Here is a 12,968-nt window from a genome sequence, read left to right on the forward strand (position 1 = left end):
CACTCACCGAAGCTATTTATGAATAGAATTCATCTTTATCAGTGTTACACTTTTCAACGTTGTCAACTATCTCTCCCAACTCTACCCCTTCCTTCACTTTCCTTAATTTTGTAGGATATGCATTGAATTTTTTTTACTACATTCCCCCCATATCTTCTTTTCATTCATTTACCCCTCACCCCTTGATCCCGCCCTACTCTTTTCATGTCCCCAATTCCTGATGTTTCTTTTGTTGAACCATGATTTAGCCTTCCTAAGGAATTACACTGAGTTCTCCCCTGAATCTACCATATGTCAGTTAACATTTGTGTACACTTGCATACCACCTAGTTTATACATTTATGACTATATAGAATTCATTTATACATTTATAAACTAATTCTAGCTTTCATATATGGTGGAAAACTTGGAACTTTTGTTTCTCTGGGACTGAGTTACTTCATTTAACATGATTTTTCCCATGGTCCTTTCATTTGTTTGCAAATGATGCATATCATTTTTTCTAATAGATGAGCAAATTTTCTTTAAGTATACATACTTCAGTCCATTTGTCCTTTGAATGGCATCAGGCCTGACTCTATACCTTGGCTAGGGTGAATACTGCTGCAATGAATATGGCTGTGCTGGTGGCTTCACTGTATCCTATTTTGTAATCTTGTAGATATGTTCTTATTGTTTAAAAATCACACTGTCTAAATGGTGCACAAAAAGAAATAATTTATATGAGTAAAACTCAATGATTTTAAAAAGTAATCTTCTGATTTTTATTTCAATTACAAATATCACTGTCTGTGTAGAAGGTTTCACTCTTTTATTTAAAAAACTCCTAAAGATGCTTAGGCTATATTTATGCATTTCATTCATTCATTCATTCTACATCCATCACATATCTCTTTTGTTCCCCTGAGCTATGCAAGCACCCAGAAGCCCAAGTTGAACATGATGAAATTATTCCAAGTAATATCATAAACTTACCACATTGTATGGTTTAGAGCTGTAGAATTAAAACGAGAAAATGTATTTCATCATTGAGCCCAGCTCCTCTGGGTTTTTACTTGGGGAAACTGAAACCCAGCACGGTTGAGTACTACTGCCCCACTAGTGACCCACAAAACCATAGCTGGAGCCTGAGTTTTCCATTTTACTCAGCTCCTCTCTGCCATTTACCCATATCCAATTAGCCAATCCCTATATTGTTTATTTGTTTATTTAGAGAGTTACGAAGTTGAACTAAGGTGTTTCAATTCCGGAAGTCAGGTAATCAGTATCTTGATCGATGTCACCCATTAAGTAGTTCTTCCTCATTTTCCCCCATCCCATCCATACTCTCAGTTGTTTAATTCAATTTTACATAATGTACATTGAATATAATGACTGCATTTGCTTGTTCTTTTTCCCTTCATTTTTGCTGTTCCCTCCTCTCATTGCCCTCTGCTCACAGAATGTATTTCAGCTTCCTGGTATTCATTTTTTTAAATGCTCATTCGAATATATGTATGTTCATGACTTTATTTTCTTCTTGGAAGGTTTAAGATTTAAGAAGACAAGTTTGAGGAAATAAGAGTGATTTGGGGTTTACATGTAATTCATGGAAGTAGACTTACTATTCCTCAATGTTACTGATAATTGAGTAACTATGAGAAGTTTTCATAAGAGTTGGACAAAGAAACTAGATTCTGCTTACTTTATATGTGTATATGTGTGTGTCTGTTTGTAAAACCTGATCATTGTTATCTCCCATTAATACAAATTCTAAAATAATGCAGGCAATAATTCAACGGACAAGGTCTCATATCTAAAATACACTTAGAACACAAAAAATCAAATCCCCCAACAACAAATCTTCAAAGAAACAACTGCCCAATAAATAAGTGGGCTAAAGACTTAAAGAGAGACCATAAGAATGGCCAATAGACACATGAAGAAATACTCAACCTCTCTAGCCATAAAAGTAATATAAATCAAGACAACGTTGAGATTCTACCTCACACCAGTTATAATGGCTATAATCAAGAAAAATAGTAACAGATGCTGGAAGGGATGTGGCCAGAAGGGAACCCTACTGCATTGTTGGTAGGAGTGTAAACTTGTTCAACCACTCTGGAAAGCAGTATGGAGGTTCCTCAAAAGACTACACATAAAGCTCCCCTATGACCCAGCAATCCCACTTTTTACCCATATGATCACAAAGAAGGCCATAATAAAGCTAACAGCACAACTATGTTTATCACATCATTATTTACCATAGCTAAGATATGAAACCAACCCAGATGCCCCTCATAGATGAATGGATCAAGAAAATGTGCTACACACACACACACACACACACACACACACACACACACACACAAATGGAATCCTGTGCCTCCATCAGAAAGAATGACTTCGCCCCATTTGTTAGGAAATGGGAAGACTTGGAAAAAATTATATAAATAAAGTAAACCAGGCCCAAAAAAACATAGGTCCCATGGTTTCCCTTATTTGCAATAAAAAGTATATTTCTAGGACAAACAGAAAAGGTCAAAAGCTATGTGCATGTGACCATATAAGACGATGTTAAGAAAAATAAACCCCAAGATAGGGACATAAGAGGTTTCATCTTTCTTGCTGTTGTTTTTAATGTACTTATAATGTGCTATGTGATTTTTAGGGTTTTTTGGTATGTTCTTCCCCCATGGTATAACTCCGGTTGCCACTGTATTTGATTCCGGTGCCCTGCATCTGTATATACATTTTCCTAATTTTGGGAGGGGAAGGGAAATAACAAGATACTGAAATAAAGATATAGATTGACCCATTGTAATAATAAGATGTACAAGACACTATGTTGAAAATGAACTTTACAACTTTGGGGGGTAGGGAGGAGTTGAGGAGGTGGGGCAGGAAGGCATGGTAGGGAAAAACAAAGGAGGGGGTTACAATATTCAATAGGAAATGTACTCGTTACCTTACTCATGTAACTGTAACCCCCCTGTACAGTATCTTTATGATAAAAAATATATTAAAAACATAAAGACAAGAAAAATAATGCAGGCAATAGTAAGTATGATATGATGTCTAAAATACCACATAAAGTGATTTCAATTCACTTTTTAATAAGTAAAAACATGCAATCCATTTCATTGGACAAGATGTTATGTCGAAAATGAACTTTACATCTTTGACCCCGGGCCAGGGGGTGAGGGGGCGGGAGTGGAGATGGGAAGGGATGGGAAGGGGAAACAAAGAGGGAGGCAACAATGCTTGATAAGAAATGTACTCATTACCTTGCCCATGTAATTGTAACCGCTCTGTATGGTATTTTCACATTTAAAAAAAAAAAGTCTTGTATCTGTTTTATGCCTGTTACTATTTTTAATAACTTGCTCTTTCCTGCTCACTTAAATATTCCAGTAGTGAAAAATATTTTTTCTAAATGTAAATGGTATATTCTAACTTCTGTCTTATGTCTTTGAGTAAAATAAATACATAGTGTCTTAGAAAAACAAATGGGGTGATGTCATTCTTTCTGATGGAGACATAGAATTCCATTATGTGTGTGTGTGTGTGTGTGTGTGTGTGTGTGTGTGTACCACATTTTCTTGATCCACTCACCTATGAGGGGCATCTGGGTTGGTTCCATATCTTAGCTATGGGAAATAATGCTGCAATAAACATAGTTGTACTGGTAGCTTTAGCATGGTCTTGTTTGTGATCATTTGGGTAAATGTCCAAAAGTGAGATTGTTGGGTCATAGGGGAGCTCTATGTGGAGTCTTCTGAGGAACCTCCATACTACTTTCCAAAGTGGTTGAACAAGTTTACACTCCCACCAACAATGCAGTAGGGTTCATTTCTGTCCACATCCCCTCCAGCATCTGTTATTATTAGAGTTCTTGATTATAGCCATTCTAACTGGGGTGAGGTGGAATCTCAATGTTGTTTTGGTTTGCATTTCTTTTATGGCTAGAGAGATTGAGCATTTCTTCATGTGTCTATTGGCCATTCTTATTTCTCTTCAGAGAAGTTTCTCTTTAAGTCTTTAGCCCACTTATTTATTGGGCAGTTGTTTCTTTGAGAATTTGTTGTTGAGGGATTTAATTTTTTGAGTTCCAAGTATATTTTAGATATGAGACCCTTGTCCATTGTATGGCTGAATTCTATGCCTCCATCAGAAAGAATGACATCACCCCATTTGTTAGGAAATGGAAAGACTTGGAAAAAATTATATTAAGTGAAGTAAGCCAGGCCCAAAGAAACATAGGCCCCATGGTTTCCCTTATTTGCAATAACTAGTATATGTCCGGGAGAAGCAGAAAAGGTCAGATAAGATGGTGTTAAGGGAAATGAACCCCATGATAGGGGCACAAGTGGTTTTTATTTTCTTGTTTTTGTTTCTAATGTATTTATAAGGTACCATGTGATTTTTTTGTTGTTTTGTATGTCCCTCCCCCACGGTATAACCTCTGTTTTCACTGTATTTGAAGTTGGTATAATTTGAGGAGGGAAAGGGAAAAAATAATTTATTTAAATAGGGATACAGGTTGACCCATTGCAATAATGAGATGTACAAGAAGCTATGTGGAAAAACAAAATTTACAATTTAGGTGAGGGGGGTGGAGTGTAGTTGAGGAGGTGGGAGGGAAGGGATGGTAGGGGAAAAACAGAGGAGGAGGCAACAATGCTTGATAAGAAATGTACTCATTACCTTGATCGTGTAATTGTAACCCCTCTGTACAGTATTTTCACAATAAAAACTTATTTAAAAAAAAAAAGAATGAAAACATGAGAAGTCTATTCCCATTCCAAGCTATGTTCCTAATTTTTGGTTGTCAATTGCCCCTTTACTTCTTTCAGAGGAGTTTGCAAAATAGTATTTACTTTCAAATAAGTGTGATTTTAGAAACTGTGTTGTCCAAATAAAGGATTGAGCAGTATTTTACTATCAAGAAGTAAGGATTTTGGTGGACGGACTTACAATGGTTCATAATAACTAATTTAAGTGTATACATACTAGTAATAATTTTTTGCTTGAGTTTGTATGTGAACCACTGTGGTTTTTATTCCCCATCCAAGAGAAATTTCCTGATGGGAGGAGATAAGATCAAGAAAATAAAGTTAATATTATATTTTCTACATGATGTGTAAAATTGATTTTTGTAACCTTTAAAATGTGACTTTAAATCTGTATAGAGTTTGAGCAAAATCTGAAACTGTGAACCTGCATTTCAAGTCAACAAAGCTTATAAATAATGCAGTTCTCAATTCTGTCAATTTCTAACAATTTTATAACAGCAGGCTATAAAATTTACTGTGTGTATGTCTGTATCTGAGTTTGCTTTCAGATATCACAGATAAATACTTGAAGTTTTACTTTCTCATCCTGCATGAGTAAATAAATAGAATGGCTGTCTTTTTCTATGAACAGGTTTTTGTTATTTTTCCCATGTCTTCCTAATATGTAAACAACTCTTGTACCACATGCCTTCCCTTCTTAAGTCAAAGTTCTTCCCAGGGTAGCAGTATCCATAAATGGTACATTTGAGTGGAAGCACATTAGTACATTCCAGATAAGGTTGCATTCTTCCCTTCAGCCACATTAAATGAGTTTGTCATGACATAAGTTCAACAGGCCTTATTTTATATTATATTTTAGCCCCTTCAGTTTATTCATTTTCAGTGTAATCCAGTGGCATTCCCCTGAGTAAAATGGAGCATGTCACCACTTGAATCCCTGGCATGTTCCTACAGCATGTTGCATTCTTCTTTAACAAGAAAATTTTCCATATATTAAGTGTAATTTTCAAATTATCTTCCTATAAAATCCTATCATAGGCTGTAAACAAAAAGCCTATACCAATAACATCGTTAAATCATATTTTTCTGAACTCAGGAACAAGATAAGGGTGTCTACCATCTTTATTCTTACTCAATATAGTGCTTGCATTCTTAGCCAGAGCAATAAGGTAAGAAAAAAGAAATAAAAGGAATACAAATAGGAAAGGAAGAAGTGAATTATTCCTACTTGCAGATGATACGCTCCTAGGTTTAAAATTTTCTAAAGACTCTATCAAAAATCCTTTAGATATGATAGACACCTACCAGCAAAGCAACAGGATACAAAATCAACATATAAAAGCATATTTTATATACCAAAAATAGGTTCAGAAAATTCAGGGAAATAATCCTGTTCCCAATAGCCTGAAAAAAAAATTGACAGCTAGAAATACATCTAACAAGAAGGTATATGACATTTACATGAAAACTATAAACTTTGAAGAAACCAAAGAAGACACTAGAAATGGCAAGACCTCTCCTGTTCATGCATCAGCAGAATACTGTGACAATAGGCATACTACCAAAAGTGACTTACAGATTCAGGGCAGTCCTCACAAAATATTCCAATGCCATTTTTTCACAGACATAGAATAATATTGAGATTCATATAGATGCACAAAAGACCCCAAGCAGCTAAGCAATTCTGCATATAATGAGCAATGCTAAGAGTATCACAATACCTGACTTCAAATTATAACGTAAGGTTATAGTACCATCAAAAATAAAGAAACCTACATAATGCTGGAACAAAAATAAGACAACAAAAGAGGATGCAACAATGCTTGATAAGAAATGTACTCATTATCTTGCTCATGTAACTATAACCCTTCTATACAGTATTTTCACAATTAAAAACTTATTAAAAATAAGACACACAATCCGATGTAATAGAAGATTCAGAAATAAGTCCCACAAAACTATAGCCATCTGATTTTTTACATATGGCATAAACATGTAATGGGGAAAAACACAACCTCTTCAACAAATGGTAGAAAGCTAAGACTACATTCCTATCTCTCTATATAGACAAAAAAAAAACAATTAAAAATTATCAAAAACACTCAATTTAAGACCTAAAAAGATAAAAGTTAAGACCTTCTCATTTTTTCCTGGATTCTCTCTCTCTACAGTATAAGATTAAAAGAGCCTAAGAAGCAGGGCTTAAAAATCTCCCCAAAACTCAGTTCTCAACAGGAATTCCTTCCTTGGATGAGAACTCATTGGAGATGTTTCAAGTATAAGATATGTAGTGTTTGGGGTGTGGTTTTTTTGAAAATTTTATTAACCCAACTTGTGAGAGATATTGAAGGCTCTCATATTTTGTCTTCTCCAGTTACAAATAGTAGAGAACAACTCAAAATTAACTTCTGATGAAAATATTCAAATCTCTTTCTCACTCATAGTGTTCTTCATGTATACTAACTGCAGACCTCTGTGGTTGCTAGGTAATCAGTGGAGGCGTATCAGAGCCTGGAACACATCTATGAGTGGACATCAGTTTTAGCTGGGTGACCTTGGTCTTAATTCCACACCAGCCATCCCAAGCATTTCTAGCAGACAGGTGGAACTATAAATTTCTCAGAAGTAGTTCATTAAATCATAAAAATGAGAATTAACCTTTCACACAATGTCCTTCTGTATGTCTGTTAGGAATTTGGCGAATAACCATTGAAGCAACAGGACTAGATCCTTCTGTATCTGAAATGCCTTTTAGAGACTACAGAATGAAGTGCCTACTTGAACTCACTTCCCTAGACAGCTTGTTCCCAACTGCTTCTGATTTTATTTGCTCAGATTCACTGGGAAAATATTTCAACATTGTTTTCCATTCTCTGCTAGTATCCTTTTTTCACTGAATTTTCAAGTTTTCTCAAACATTTTTCTATGTACTGGAAGGCTATTGCTATATACACTGGAAGTTTATTGCACGCTATCTCTCTCTCTCTCTCTCTCTCTCTCTCTGTATATCTATATATATCTGCAAAGTAAAAAAAAGTGGGTAGAATAAGTGGAATAATTTATTAAAATCTGCTATCTTCTGAAGCAAAGAAGCCATTCGTTTTTAGCTAGGATATATGATGATAGAGAGAAGCTACTACAGTTCCTTAAATTACCTTAACCATAAAAATGAGGAAGAACATTATATTTGTATGAAAACAGTATGGATATGCAGTTGGGTTGAAAAATTAGCTCGAACTTTCAAGGAGAAAAATGCTCCCCCCCCAAAAAAAAAAGAAATGTCCGCAATTGGAATAGATTCAGTCCTCAAATGCCACTCCCATGGCCTTCTGCAACTCCTCAGCCCATGCCATGGGCTGAAGGTACCCCCTCCACTGTGTAGAAGAAAGAATGGCATTTGGTTCAAATTAGGAAACTATCATTAGCCAACTAGTAAATCATCTGTGTGGCTTGGCTTCAAATATAAGCAGGATGGGAAATAATCCACCATCAGTTCTTGACACGAATCCAGTTTTCCAGTTTTTCTCTGGTAAAAACAAAACAGAAAAAAAGAACACCAGAAAACCCTGGTAAACTTGACAAGTATCCAGTTTATCCAGATTTGTCTTCCCAGTTTATCCCAAGTAGTCGTTTTCAATATCTGTAGACATATCTCATTGTTCTGCTTGCAGGCAGAAGAGCTGTGAACATCTAGTGCTCACAGGCCAAGAGTACTACTAAACTGAATATCCCATAGTGTGTAGAATAGTGCTGTAAAGAAAGGACTGACTGGCCCAAGGTTGAGAAACTGCTCAAAAATATTAAGAGCTCTCGCTACCATGTGACAGACAGCATATGATGAACTTTGCCTGTGTTACCTATTAACATGTTATCCTTGACAACATTTCATTAAGTAAAGACTATCTCCATCTTTAGATGATGAAATGAAAGCTCAGAAGGTTAAGTAATTAGCTCAAGGCCATGCAATCAGCAACTAATGGGCTCTTAATTTGAAAGCATGTAAGACTCCAAAAGCCAGCTCCTATCTGGTCACTAGGCTCCTCTCTTCAAAAAGATCTCTTACCTTCTTTCTGTGCCTGCCCCCAAACTTACTGTCTCCGAACAGTCCTTACTATCATGTGTAAGCATCCAATGGGCAGGCTGATAATATGATGAACCATGGTCTGTTATTCCATTTGCAGAATCTAGAATGAATTGTCTGGTTTTAACCTGAACTGGAGAAGAATTGGCATAGTTGGAGGATCCCCAAAAGAGGAAATTTCCATTTGAAAATAATAAGGAAGATTATATTCTAGGATAGGACTTGCTGTGTAAAAGATGGCAAATGATGCACCACGGATTTGATTGTACAGAGTACAGAGACACTGAATTAGCAAACACTGCAGAAGGATGCAATGCTCTCTGTTCTGGAGGAGATACAGGCTCTTCCTTTCTATCAGAGGAGCACACTCTCCTGCTTGTTACTTACCTCTCTGTGAATATAAGCATAAGCATGAGTTAGACTGGAACAAGAAGAACTACAGGAAGTGGTCGTCATCACAAAACAGGAAGAAGACAATTCACTTTAAACAACACTGGCCAAAAAGAACCCTAGCCTCGTGTGACAAAAGAGAAAAAACATTCTTTTCAGAGAATGGTTTTGTTTCTTGATTCCTATTTGCCTTGCCCTTGTCCTTCACACAATTTAGCATCTGCTTTTTCAATACTTTGGTGATGGTTAGCTGAGCTGTATTTCTTTTGCAGGCCCTTCTTTGACTCTTCAACTCAGCCTGTGCCCTACTCCAACAGCTATTTTGTTCTGACCTTCCACATCTGCCTTTGTGTTCATTCCAGATTGTTTTTGTCCTAGTTCTTTTCTCACCATCAAACAACCTCCTCCTGTCTTTTCTTCTTTGCTTGTTTATATTTGATGGTTCACATTTTGTGCAAATTTATCTTTATATATATACATATACATATATATATATATAGTTGTAAAGGTGATGTACAGAGGGGTTACAGTTACATAAGTCAAGTAATGAGTACATACCATCTGCTCCCTACCGCCTCACCTAACATCACATTTACTAGGCAATAGCCAAGCTGTGGTGAATTCACTCATCCTAATTCACCCATATGTATATCGATTTGGCTGAGCTTTGTTGAAGCAAACACAACAGAGCTTTCCTGAATCGTGCTTGGCTCATGATCACCACATTGGGACTGCTTGTAGCTTTCTATGGCTTTTACTCTGTGACCGTTAGCTCATTTTCTACCCATGACTAGTTCATTGTTTCTATACTTCAGATATTTTCTTCCTGTTTTTCACTGTGTGTTAATACCTTCTGTCTATACTCATCAAGAATATGAAAACCATTAAGTAAGACCTCCCTCTTCATTCCACTGCACATTTGCACACTCTTCCATTGTATTTGTCCTGCTGTCATTAGGAAGGAGCTCCATACATAAGAGCTCCCCTGTCCCCTCTATCCATTTTCCGTCCCTCATCACCCCTCCCCATACCTTTAGTGGACTACTCAGCAAGTATTTTTAAGGCTTTCCTGTATTTAGAAATCTTCTCCTGACTTTACATTTTCTTTTAGTTTTCCTACTTCTGCTCTCCTAGTAATTCAAGCTTCTCAACAATTTGACTCTACTTCCTTTCTTCTCATTCTTCTCTTCATCCTCACCTTCCCATAAAAATAGGTTCCAATTGAAGTTCATGTTTCCTGTGTATTTGAAATCGTTATTTCTTTTTGTCTTCTTATTTATTTACCTTCAAAGGCCAGCTCTTCCTTTCTGAAAAACTCCCTTGACTTAGCAGAAACACTCTCCCAAAGTTTCTTTCCCTGGGCCCTGGATTTGAGGGGAAGGGAAAAATCTGGGGCATTGTATCTGTATCGATCCTCTTCTCCCATTACTTAAAAGAAATTTGCTATGTTATACAATTTCCACATGCAACTCGACATCTAATCCTTCTTCTTTTAGCTTCAAGCTAATATGACATCTCAAACCATGCATTTTTTTCCTCACATGAACTTCTCTTTCATTGCATTCCACAGCATTCTCCTGCATCTATCTTATGCTCTGAAGTAAATAACATCTCCATGTATTTCTGATGCTGGGAGTTTTACTTTACTCTTTATGATCACCCACCCTCCCAGTTCAAGCTGACTGATTGCTATCCAGTCTACCCGCCACATTATGTCAAATGTGTCTACTTTCCATCTCCTCTGTCTAGTCTATATTAATCAATATCCTGCTGACTTCACTTCATCCATGCCTGCTACTGTTCTACCCATTTTCCACCAGAGCCAAGATGTCTTGTTTAAAATAAAAGCTGGGCCGGGCACTAGAGGCTCACTCATGCCTGTAATCCTAGCTAGTCAGGAGACTGGGATCTGAGGATCAGTGTTCAAAGCCACTCAGGCAGAAAAATCCATAAGACTCTTTATCTCCAATAGAAACTACTAAAAAAGCTCAAGTGGTAGACTGTTAACCTTGAGCAAAATAAGCTCAGGGACAAGTTCCACAACTACCAACAACAAAAAACCAGAAATAATGAAAACTGGACTCTGTCACTATCATACCTTAAATCTGTCAGAAATTACCATTGAACTTGGAGTAGATTTTGGAATCCCTCAGGTGAGTCAGAAAGTGTTGGCCCCTGTTGACTTTACCATATTCATACATGACCCCTCCTTCTCGTGCTTAGTGTTCCAGCCACATTGCTCTCCCTGTTTTCCTCCATCACAATGAGCTCTTTCCCACTCAGGGACAGCACCTGCGTTCTTCTCTCTGCCTATAATGTCTTGTCCCATTACATAGATGTCCTCTCAGCACCACTTTCTTAGACAAGTCTGAGATTCCTGCCAAACTATCTCACAGAGTGTGTTCCGTCCTCAGACCCCCCCTGTAACCAGACACATGGACTTACTATGAAATTGAGGCCAGCTCTATAGCTTTCTCAGAGCCTTGATAACAATCAGCTACTACAAGTGAAAATATTCTAAATTATTTAGCATAAATATTCCTTAAACCATAACACATGCCCTTCAGTAGTCTCGAGTTGGCTGTTTCCTCTTAGGCCATCATCTTAGGCTTTGTTGTTTGTTTCTACTGAAGATTTCTGCCTTTGTTAATGTATGTTCATTTTTGCAAATTATTTTCCTACTCTTTGGTTCCAGAAAACATTCAGAAACATGAGTTTCTTTATAAAAGCATCCCTCATAAAAAGATAAAAGCTACTCAATAAATATGGAACTATTATTTCCATAATACAAGGGATAACAAAAAAGAACCAGTTATTTAAAACTTACGTAAGCTTTAAATTATTAAAGCAATGATTTAAGTAATGCATTCTGAAGCCTGCTTCTTCTGCAGGTAGAAGTTTCTTTCGACCAGGAATTGACTCCCATGCCCAGAACCTTAACATCTGTTATTCCATTACCATCCCCACGAATATCTCATAATTCTCCAGTTGTACAACCATAATAAACACACTATTACTGCTCTTTTACATAGAATTGTTTAGCTTCTCTTCTTTCCTTCCCTCTCTCCCATACTAGCCAATATACAATGAGTAGAGTCATTTTAAGTTTATTGCCAAAAGAAAATAAAAAGCAACCTTCTTTTGAATTCATGTCAGGAAGTCTGTAGTCTGCAGTAGTATATTAAAAAGAAAGAAGATCCCTAAAGTTTCCAAAGTAACCCTGCATTTTACAACCAAGGTAAATTTTTAAAGGCTGAGATTGGTGGGATTATAAATGATTACAAACTATATTTTCTAACTTACTTTTAACTGTTCTGAAATATTTACTAAAGGTTTCACAAGACCTGAAGCAGAGAGAATGGTCTTTGTGTTCTGTTTTGGATATAATACAGATGGGCAAGCCAAGCCTTAGCATCAAATGCATGATGGAGCATTTCTGTATGCTCAATGTGGGAAGCTGAGCACATGCAATCACGTAATTGTGTCTTCTCTGAGCTGTAGAGTGTTCTCATTTGTACAAGTTTGATGCGTGAATATCCTTTGAAAACTTTTTTTATCTGAACATAGAACAGTAATGTTTTTCTATCTTGTGTATTTATAAGCCAGATAATTGTGTATGGCACCTTGTATCAGGAAGGCCTTTTCAAGCACATAACCTGGCTACAGGGTACTGTGGTACCTGTAACTTGTCATGAAGAACACCTGTTCACCATTATTTACAT

This window comes from Dipodomys spectabilis, unplaced genomic scaffold, assembly GCF_019054845.1.
Source record: "Dipodomys spectabilis isolate Male_0828 unplaced genomic scaffold, ASM1905484v1 ptg000024l, whole genome shotgun sequence".
NCBI classification, from domain to species: domain Eukaryota; kingdom Metazoa; phylum Chordata; class Mammalia; order Rodentia; family Heteromyidae; genus Dipodomys; species Dipodomys spectabilis.